The following is a 9,559-nucleotide window of genomic DNA, read 5'->3' as shown; positions in this document are numbered from 1 at the left end:
GCACTACATCATATAAAATGCTTTCAAACACACAAAGAAGATGAACAAATATCCAAGAGAGCCATAAGATTTTTTTTCTACAGTCTAGACGCTGCAGTACATGTAATAAACAGCATGGATTACATAATGAAAATTGCAAAAATTCAAAGCAGCACTTTGAATTGATCTGGTTACAGCATTAACTGGCCAATTCTAAATGAAAAAAAAAAAAAAAAACTTAATCCAAGTTAAACTCCTGCATTAATTCAATTATTTCTTGCTTCTGAAAAAAAATATAAATTTTTTTTCCTCTGCAAATTCTACTGTTACAGGTTATACCTTAGATACAAGCTGCTTGGCTACTCCTAATGTTCTCTTCACTGCTGAGGATCTCATAAAAACTGGAGAGATGCATCCCAGTAAATATTAATGATCAAGATTTTCCAATTAATAAGTCACACCTACTTGTCAAGCAGTAGATCCAAATGAGTAAAATGATGAATTTGTAAATTGGAGTGAAGCAAGGAGTTTTCTAAGAAAAAATGAAGGCCACACTTCCAGATTATTTACTTAAAATGCAGATACGTCACCAGAGAGGCAATTTGATTACACCAGTTTAATCATATTACCTTAATGAACCAGTTAACAGGAACCATAGTGTGATTTTGAAGCTGAGAGGTTTACATGACTCTGAGTGTTCCATCAAAACAGATAGTAACTACTGACCCCTTTGGTTTTCCTGAGTTCATCTGTGTATCCTTATCAGGTACAGCAGTGCTGACAGATGGAAATACCTTTCACAGAGGAAAAATATAGGTATTAGGGCAATATACTATGAAATAATTGCAGTAAGATAAGAGAATTTCCTTTGAAAAAATGCCTGAATACTTCTAAACCTTTTTGCATAAATCTGAGTTGAAATTTTACATGATTTTATGCAACAACCAAACTAATGTAATGCAGAATTGAGGAGATAATAATGACCGAAATCAAAATCTTGCTCTGGGCAAGAAAGAATGGATCAAATAGGGAACTAAGAATTTATTTTTACAGTCTAATAATCCAAAATAGTAAAGAAAAATGTAATTAATAGCAGTTAAAATTTTTTTACAAACAACTTCTATCCCATCCATTTCTCTGCTGCAATGTCCATTTTTCCAGCATCTTTCTGAGTCCTATGGTCAAGATCTGAGCCTTTCTCAGCTGCCACAGTGCTGGTAGTGATGATAAATCATCAGCAACCTGAGGACTTAGGAGGAAAGAGCATAAGGTTTGTGGTGGAATTTCTTTCCTTTTGGCCTCAGTTTTGTTTCTACAAGCTTTCTCAGAACATTTTCCTTTCCATTGATCCCCAACTATTTCTGACAGAAAAAGCTGTTGTTTTCCATTCAATGGTTCTCTAAGCCTGTGGGACTATTGCTGCACGAGATGCTTTTAAGGTACCACATCTGGAATGATTTCACCACACAATTGTTGTAATGAGCTAAAATCAGCTCAGGCTGTGCCAGCCTGGATGAGACCTGAGACCTGTGGCCTTCTACCAGCAAGCAATGGCAGAAAATCTTATTTACTGGGCTAGACCTATCACCAAAGTGAACAGAAATTTACCTCTGACTTTCACTTGATGGGGTCTGGCTCAGCTCATGTGTTCCATGAGGCAAAATTAAAGGACACAAAACTGCACTTGTGTTTCCTGAATGTAAAACAAATGGTTAGATTATGAAAAGTTCAGAGCACAAATGTCAGCTTTCTTTTTTTTAAACATTTAGTATAATTAACATTGCTAAGAAAAGGCACTGCTTTGGAGCTGGAGAGTATAATTGAAAGTATTGAAACACAGCAATAAACCCCTATTTTCTGACTTGCTGCATGGGAGACTTGAAATTGCCCATGTTTTATAATGTGTTCATGGGTAGAATTGGGAGAATGGAGGTAGGAAAAACAAGCCAACTTCCCAAAATCATAATACATTTTATATTTTTCAATCTGGAGTTTTTTTCCAAATAGAGCTCTTTTCTTATTCATGCAGTTTTTTTATTGTCATGTAAAGAAGTGAAAGCTCCTTTTGAAACTGACATCTCTCAAATGTGGAATTAGAAATGCTCCTTATTAGCTTGCAGGATATCATTAATGACACTGTATGTTCTTCTTGTTATTTCTTTGAATTAAACAACTTTAATATCTGTATTTTTCAATGTAGCAGTTTTCCTCATAGTTGCTTACTTCACTTTTTAATGCTTCTTTGTTTCTAAATCTTCTTTGAGATAAATGTAAATGGGAGGAGAGTTATAAAAAAATAACTTGAGATGAATAGCTACATCTTTCATAAATCTGTTTTTTTAATTACAAATGAGCTCAACATAGTAATGCATTTTACTTTAATTATGATTTTGATGACCTTCTTAGAGCTGAAAGCCATTTCTCTTTATTTAATGACATGCATGTGTGTGTTTCAGGAGTTCTGTTGCTAAGTGATTTCCAGGGAAGCTAGTGAAGCAACCTAATGAAGTGTCAGATAATATTTTGTCGTGTTTTTATGGAATGGCATTATTGGATCACAAAGAGACCTGTCTCACGTTTGCTAAATCTTCAGAGCTTGAAGGTTTGAGAGAGCATATCAAGCTCAAATTTGAAAAGAATGTCCCATCTCTTTATTTTACCACATCCAGCTTGTTCATTTGACCATATAGTACATGAGGCTACAGGTAGGAAAGTGCAATTCATTTTTTCCTGTTACTTTAAAAGATCCAAAGTATGTTTGAATCTTGTATATCTCTGTTTCTTTTCTTTCTCTTTCTCTTGGGTGCTCACTCTTTTTAAATTAGCATCACCATTCCTCTTTCCTGCAGCTTTGTTGCTGACAGAAGTTAAAGTGCACTGCATCTGACATATATAGTGTATAAATTCAGCTTGAAGATATGGAACTTGTCAACTTCAGAGTGTGTCTGCAGCAGGTGGAAGTGACACAGCACCGACTTCAGCTCAGCTCTGTCACAGCAATGATGGAACTTGGGCTCAGCTCCACAAACAGCTTTAAAACACTGTTTATAACAGATTTCCCAAGTAATCTCCTTCACAATGGCAACCCAAAGGAGTGGGATCTTAAATGCAAATGCTTAAGCAGTTCTAGAAGAAAACTGGTGTAGGATTCTTATACTGCATCATGTTTTAGAGAGGAAGGGAAGCCATATTTACTTTGGGATCAAGATTTTGAGTCTTCAGTTGGAATGATAAAGGATATTAGTAAGCTACAGAGCATATGGGTATCAGTTAAGTATACCATAAAGAAGGGGTAAATGATGTATCCTTTAGTTTCAGATTATATGTGGTCTTAAAATACATTCTTTAAAACAGATTATTTAAAATGGTTATTGACGTATTGCTTGTATATGAGGGAAAATGAAATGTTTTCAAGGGTAACTGAGTGTACAGAATCCAGCCTTTACCAGATTTCAATAATTAAATGCTCTGACCTTTCTAAAAGAAATTAACCACAAGTTGTTGCTTTTATATTCTTTTTAAGACAGTGAAGACAAAAGCACTGTATAAAACACAAAAGTTAAGATAAATTGATTCCAGGTTTGAGAAATTCAGGGAAAATTATAGTTTGGACATATCCTAATTCAGAAAACATGAATTTTGCAATAGCTTTTCTTTCTCACTCTGACTTTCCTCTAGATCTTCTTTTTCTCACTTAATAAAATGCCACCCCCCATTGATCCTGCTGGACCAAAACCATGTTTTTATTATACATTATTAAAGCACTTTCAGACTCATGATACAGTATGCTTGGGGCTTTGCAGAAGCATTATTTTGCTTGGTGTTCCTTAAAAAATACCCAAGGGATTCTAAGGCAGTATTAGTTCCTTTTACAATATACTGCATAGCCTATTTAGTTGTGTGGCATTGGATGACCAAACAAAATCAAAGGTAGTGGTGCTCCCGACACTCTGCTTCAGAGTCACATTTTGTAGTCAGGCTTTTCAGTCCCCACAGAAAAGGCCTAATTTTTGAGAGATTGTATATATTTATTTTTATTAAATTTACCAGTGGGGAAGTCACACAGGTGGTGGCTAAAGAGAATAGCTTACTGCTTCTCTGTGGGAGCATGTACCAAACCTGAAAGTTTCTGAATTACTCGTGTACCTACAGTCTCAATGTACTCCTGCTGCAACCTGCTTAAAGGGCAAACACATATCGCTCTAATTTTTAAATTAAATCCTTTCTCTCTCCTCATGATTGAAGGTAAAATATTCTTCATATTTCTGTGTGACTGAAGAGAATTTTATTCAGCTAGAGAGGAAGATGATACAGGAAAAGGGCATGTATTTAAGTTGCAAAGATTAAATGGTAAATAAAACTAATACCACACCAGTCTGCTGCATGATATGTGGGTACCATGTGTCTTGTGAGAGGACAGAGCTGTGAAAGGATTGCCTTTTTGCCTCATTCCCTTTGCTGCATGAGCCAGGTGGAGCTCTCCCAGAGAGAAAGTAGGTCTCCTCACAAAAACAACCAAACATGTTGAACCAGAAACCTGATTTCTGCTTAGTTTATTCTGCTCTCTATAGAATGAGAAAGACTGCCAGATAGAGACTGTAATAGAAATAAACTGAAGGGCTTTAGTAAAGAGCAGGGGGAAGGTAGGTAGCCCTCAGAGGTAGAAAGGCAGATTTGTCCCAGGAGAAAATAGACAACTTCCAAGGTAGGGGAGAAGACCTGAGGCAACATTCAACCAGTTCCATAACACTAAGACTTGCTGAATCAAGTGAAAGCAGAGTCCCACCATGCAACAATATGTTGTGCAGGCTGTTGTAAAGTTCTTTTGTTCCAAGGTTACACTCTAGCAATCCAAATTTTTCATCTCAAAAGCTGTTGTGTGCTAGCTGGTGTTCCAGTATGGAAAATCAAGGGCCTTTTGGTGACTTGTTCATATTCAAATTTCAGAAATTTCAATACTTGGCTTACTAGAGATGTTTCACGTTAGGAAAACATTGTTAAAATTCACTGTTTACTTATACTCAGTTGGCACTGAAAGGTGCAAAAACTTAAAATGATGCTAAACATTCATGTGTGAATGTTGTTCTCATCCCAGTGTCAAACAGGGGTGAGCTGAGGAAGAGGGGAATATTTCCAGTGAACAAGCTGTTCCTTTGGATAGTGGGAGATGTTAGTGCTGATTTCATATCAGGCACAGGGAGTTTTCATCTGTCTGCTAATACAGCTAGCAGTACTGGAAGTACTGATATAAGCAGTGACTTCTGCACTTGAGAGTCCAGATCTTGCCTGGGACCTGAGCAGAATCAGCCTAATTACTTAGTATTTCCAACAATAGTTACACCATGGACTGCTTTTCACAGCTACACTTTATCTGGAGCTGACTGACATAATCGTGTCAGTTAACCTTTCCTTCTCTCTTCACACTGAAAGTTTAGCAACCCACATGTTGCCTCCAGATAATTACATAAATTAGTTATAAATACTTTATCAGAATATTAGGCATGATAGCCTGGGGTAAAATTTGTTAAATCACTGAATATGTCTAGCATCTGATTATTTTCTGCAACAGTGAATTCTGTTCTATAATAAAACAAAACAAAACAAAAAAACTAGGTGGGGTTTGTTAGTCAGTGTGTTTATCAATTCCTTGCTCAGGACAGATAAATATTTTATTGACCATATGAGGACTCATTACACCCACACATAATGAATTATATTCAGACATCCGATTAAAAGACAGAAAATAAGTTAGCACATTCTTCTGAAAGGGCAATAGTTGGATGACTGGTACCTTGTTGTGCCCTTCTCTTGTCTCCACCCTCACTTCACACCTTCTTCTCAAAGTCAGTTTGCAGCAATACCCATTCTGTAATAGATTTATAGTAATTGAGACATATAATCCAATGAAGACTGTATTGCTGTATTCTTCCCCATTTTCACATGTGATCTTTGTTGAGGATTGCTACAAAATTGTGTTGAGAAGAGTGGTAGATAAGCAAATATAAGGTTGTGTTGTGTTTTAACTCCTTTGGGGATGTTACATTCTTGAAAATCAGAAACTCCAATCCCTCTCTCTTTCTATCACAATACCCACATTTCAGAGAAACCTTGAAGTCCAATAGGACAGACTCAGATATTTAATCTCAATTTATTTTTCTTGGTTTTGACACCACTGTAAGGAATGTCTCATTACATTTAAAATATAATTTCTTTTCTAGCCTTCTAAAAAATGACAAAGCATTTTACCAATCACTTATGAAGTGAAACTGCAAAAAACAAGTTCTGCATTTTTTAAACACTAAGATGACATTTCATCTGAGGAGGTTTGGTTGCCTGGGTGGGAGAGGGATGTTTGTTCAGAAATAAAATCACTTCACCTGAGTACAGAATAAATACCTTCTGTATAATGAACAATATGAAAATTGCTATTGTTGCATCATTAACAAATGTCTTGTTTAGACATCAAAAGTGCTTCCTCTAAAAGTTGAGCTCTTGTTCACATTACATTTATTCATCTGAAATGTTTGTCTTTACAAATACACATAGAAGCCAAAGGCAAGTCTTAGAACTGCATGTTTTGAAACATTGATCTAAGCATTGTTAATGGAAGTGTTATCTAAATCTTGTAGAAGTAATGAAAATATCTCCAGGTGTTAAACTGCAGTATCTTCTGTCACTTTGATATCAGGGTTAGACAACAAAGTGGATTGCCTTGTCCATCAAAATGTAGTAGGAGAAAATTTCAATGACTACCCAGGTAAGAGTGAAAAATATACAGGAAAGTTATGTGGAATTTGTCAAATTTAAAAATACTATCTGCTTACCAAAAAATCACAAAAACCCAACAAAAAACCCCTAAACCACAAACCACAAATGAAAAAGAAAATCCCAAAAACTAATCAAACAAGAAAAACTGGGAAACAGCTGGTGAAAGATGACATAAAGTTTGCATAAATTAATTTAAGAATCATTTTAGACTTGGAAAACAATGTTGTTTTCTGAATGAAAGAATTATAACTTTATCTAAAAAGACACATTTAAATGTATTTGATTTAATTTCTAATCACTGCTTAGACTGATAAGAAAATCATATTACTTTCACAGGGAGTCTAAAACAAAGGTGGAGAAAGTTTGGTCAAAAAACAGAGTTGCCTTTAGCTCTGTTCTAGAAGCTTAATCATTATCTTGAGCTTTAAGCTGAGCTATGAGAAAAATAAAAAATAGGGTGTACAGTTTTGTTTTAGAATTATTTCCTTAAAGGCAACACATTATTTGGCTTGAATTATTGGGTGTAAGAGTGGCCAGATGGAAAATTCAATTTACATTTTATTTTAACTGATATATCAACTATTCCATTGACAAAGAGAGGTGTTACTTTGATGAGTGAGAAAAATGTTATTTTCTGCTTATAGTTGCATTAAAATGTTACAGTATGTTAGAAGTTTTCACTCAAAGCCTTTTCATCACTGTTGCTGTTTCCCAGACTCCTCCATTTTTAGCTGTTCCTAGAAGTGAGAGCTCTGGAAGGTGTTACTATGGCTGACATTTTGCTGCCATTTCCTCCATCCCTCCCTGTATATTGATGAATGCACAGTGTATTAAAAGGGCTGCATATGCTAAGGACTTTGTCAACCCACTTCAGGATCTTAATTGGTTTGTTGAGGCAGTACTGATATTTCCTCAGTTTTCTTCAACGAAACCGTCAGCTTAAGAGTACAAGAGTTCAATCCCTGGCTTCCCAAATCTCTCACCCTCATTAAATCTCCCTTTTTTTTTTTTTTGCAAGAGAACAAGTCAAAAACCCAAAGCCTGTGTTGAACTTCAAAGCTGAACTTGTGCTCTGCTGTTTGAGAAAAATAGAAAAGCAGTAAGTAAATTGTTTTGATTAATTTGAAATCCAATCCCCTAGCTCCTTGTTCCTCTTCTGCCTTGCTTACACTTTTCCAAAGACAAAACCCCAATGTATTCGCTGGCCACCAACAGGAGCTAACATTTTTTGTGGGCTTATGCTTGTCTCATAGACCTGGGACTACAGAACTATGGCATTGATTGTTTTTCTAGCTGATATCACAGAAAGACAGAATACTTTGTTGGAGAGGACCTTAAAAGTTCATTTGGTCCTATCTTCCTGCCATGGGCACGGACATCTTCAACTAGAGCAGATTGCTCAGAGCCCCATGCACTCTAACCCTGAATGTTTCCAGGAACTGGGCATTTCTCATTTATTTGGGCAACCTATTCCAGTGTTTCATTACCCTCATTGCAAAAAAATCCTTCCTTATATGTAGTCTGAATCAACCCTCTCTTAGTTTAAAACCATTATCCTTTGTCCTATTGCAACAGGCCCTAATAAATAGACAGGCCTTTCTGTACTGACACTTGTGGAAGGTCTTGGTGCTCTACCATGAAAAAAAAATATTTGGTAGATGGCACCTGTTCCCTGAACATGTTTTGATGGTTGCAGCTTCTGACATATCTATAATCTGAAATCTATTTTCTTTTTGCACAGGTTTCACCCCAGTCACTATTCTTTACAGCTTTCTAAAGAAACATCTATGGGACCTGAAATGCTGAACCAGGTCAGTGGATTTACAGCATTTTATTTTGTAGTGACACAAAATAAAATGACAAGATTGAGAAAGCATAAGGGTTGGGAAATTAATATACTATTTTCAATGGTATTTCATGTGCTGGTATTGAAAAATTTAGCACTCCTCTAGCAAGAATTCTGGCCAGAAGGCTTGCTATATATGTTCAGTGACATGGCAACTCTTTGTTTTCCTTCTTTAAAAATCTGGCAAAGAATAATAATTCTTTTTAAACTAGAAAATGTCTTATGGGCAGCAGTTTAATTTTCCTATATTCAAAAACAACTACATTGCCATGAAGTGTTAGAACAGCAGTATTTGAACTGGACAGGTTTGCATTTCATTACATACTTGTTTGACTTCCTATGTTATTTTAATAATTATATTTTCCACCACCCTGACTTTTAAATTATATATGAAATGTCTATTTTATTTTGAGTAAATGGGAGTACTTTGAAAAACCATTTAAAAAAACCTCTCCACTCAGACTGATGGATATTGATAATCTTGGCATGGTCAAACAGAAATTTTGGAAGCATCAGACACAAACTTGGCTACTTTTTTTTCCCTCTTTCCTCAGGATGTAAATGAAGCAGCAAACCTTGAGGAACACATCAAATGTAGAGAAGTTTTCTGTAAGAGAGGACCTTTCCAGGCACAACTGGGGGTTAAAAGAGTTCCTGTTCTGAGCTGCAGCCCCATAGGGCTAAAACTACATCTGATTACAGTTAAATAAATGCCATGGAGCAGGGAAAAAAAGAAATTAGAAAGAATGTTTTTTATTATTTGCAAGTCATTCAATTTCTCCCCTTAGGCAAACAAACCATTATCTTTGGTGATGACAGTGTCTTTGACATTATATGAAAATTTCTTATTTTACTCTAAGCCCAAAAATAAAATTTCTTGAAGAGGTGGGTGAAAGAAATAAGAAATTGATAAGGAAATAGTTCAACTTTTAATTAAGATTAGCTGTAAACCGTCAGATTAATGAT

At 35.7% G+C, this 9,559-nt stretch overlaps 1 long non-coding RNA gene across 1 annotated transcript; it reads left to right on the top strand.

The window, feature by feature from the left end:
* Positions 1–8,486: 8,486 nt before the first annotated feature.
* Positions 8,487–9,352, top strand: LOC306800303. Its single transcript, XR_013773803.1, has 2 exons — positions 8,487–8,558; positions 9,148–9,352. It is a non-coding gene; the product is annotated as an uncharacterized lncRNA (long non-coding RNA).
* Positions 9,353–9,559: the final 207 nt, after the last annotated feature.

Source organism: Erithacus rubecula (genome assembly GCF_903797595.1).
Source record: "Erithacus rubecula genome assembly, chromosome: 3".
Lineage (NCBI taxonomy): Eukaryota > Metazoa > Chordata > Aves > Passeriformes > Muscicapidae > Erithacus > Erithacus rubecula.
This window is presented reverse-complemented; position numbering and strand designations above follow the sequence as displayed.